The sequence below is a fragment of the Penaeus monodon genome, chromosome 17 (assembly GCF_015228065.2).
Source record: "Penaeus monodon isolate SGIC_2016 chromosome 17, NSTDA_Pmon_1, whole genome shotgun sequence".
Lineage (NCBI taxonomy): Eukaryota > Metazoa > Arthropoda > Malacostraca > Decapoda > Penaeidae > Penaeus > Penaeus monodon.
In genome coordinates this window covers 36,620,376-36,622,348 of record NC_051402.1, presented here as the reverse complement: position 1 = coordinate 36,622,348, position 1,973 = coordinate 36,620,376, and positions in this window count along the sequence as shown.

The window sequence follows — 1,973 nt, the reverse complement described above, 5'->3', positions numbered from 1 at the left end:
CATCACAATTCCTCTCCTTTTCCTCGTTCTCTTCTTCCCTCTCCAGTTCCTATTTCCCTCCTTCCTCCCCTCCTCCTCCTTCTCCTCTCCCTCCTCCTCCTCCTCCTCCTCTTCTTCTTCTTCTTCATATCCCTCCTCCTCTCTTCTTCTTCTTCATCTCCCCCTTCTCCTCCTCCTTCTTCTTCCTTCTTCTCCCTCCTCCATAACTCCCCTCCTTTCCCCCTCCCCCTCTCCCCTCTCCCCCTCCCACACTCCTACTTGACACCTGTCTCCACTAACGAACAGTAATCCCACAGACACATCATGGTCACAGTAATCTCCTTAAAATCCCTCCCCCACCGAGGCCTATGCCTCCCCTACCCCCCAGCTCATATCTGCGATTACTCTCTGTTAAACCCCAAAACCTGGATTTATCGCCGCTCGTCTGATGTACTGCCGACGCTCTACGCTTCTCGCACAATGTTCCTCTCTCTCTCTCTCTCTCTCTCTCTCTCTCTCTCTCTCTCTCTCTCTCTCTCTCTCTCTCTCTGTGTGTGTGTGGTGTGTGTGTGTGTGTGTGTGTGTGTGTGTGTGTGTTAGGCTTGAGGTGTTCACTTCATGGCGAGTGCGTGAGTCAGGTGTCTTGTTTTCATTACGCTGAGACGGTGATGGTGTTTCTGAGGTTTTGTTAATGTTAGTGTTGTCAGGGTTGTTGTTATAATACGTGTTGGTATAATTGTTCTCCGTTTATTTGTTGTAGTTGTTATTGATATCATTGTTGTTATTATTGTTATCATCATTCTTATTCTTCTTATTCTTATTATTAATAGTATTATTGTCATTATCATTCTTGTTGTTGTTATCATCAACATCATCATCATCATCATCATCATCATCATCATCATCATCATCATCATCAACATCAACCTCATCATCAATCATAACATCACATCATCATCATCATATCATCATCGCATTATCTAATAATAATAATAAAAAATAAATAATATAATAATAATAATAATAATAAATAATAGTAATAATAATAATAATAATGAGTAATAATAATAATATATAATTATCATTATCATCACTGTATCACCTTGTTATTATCTTTATTATAAACATTCATAATCGTCATCTTCACCATTATTACTCCTATTATCCCTGCTCTCTCTTCATCACCATACGTATAATCATTTTAATTTTTTTACACCATCATTATTAAAATTACCTTAAATATAAGAATTCTTTAACATCTTAAGTAAGCCCTGATACCTCTGAAGCTTTGTAAGTGTAAGGGAAACCACACATACACACATACACATGCACGTTCATGACCTTCCAAACACGCACATGAATCTTTGGTATGTACACGTTATTACTCATTGAAGAAGGTATATGTGCATGGACTGAAACACACACGTTAATATTTAATGAGACAGAGAAGAAGGAAAGAAAGAAAGAAGAGAGAGAGAGAGAGAGAGAGAGAGAGAGAGAGAGAGAGAGAGAGAGAGAGAGAGAGAGAGAGAGAGAGAGAGAGAGAAGAAAGAAAGAGAAGAGAAGAAAGAAAGAGAGATAGAGAGAGAGAAAAGAAAGAAAGAAAGAGAGAAAAAGAGAAAGAGAAATGTTCAACCAGACAAGACAACCACATTACTTCAAAACTAAACAAACCGGAATAACATAATCAAAGACAGCTAGAATAACCTAACCAAACAACCAAACAAAGACGCAACCAAACAAGCGACAATCACACAACCTTACACAACCAAGCAACCACAACTCTCCCAACACATACCAAAAACAACCAAACAACCACATCAATACGACCAAGCAACCACACGACCCTAACAACCAAGCAACCACACAACCCTCACAACCAAGCAACCACACAACCCCAACCCTCCCAACCATAAACCCTCACAACTCTCGTAAACACCCCCAACACAACCTCACAACACGAAAAGAAAAAACAGAACCACATACAACCACAC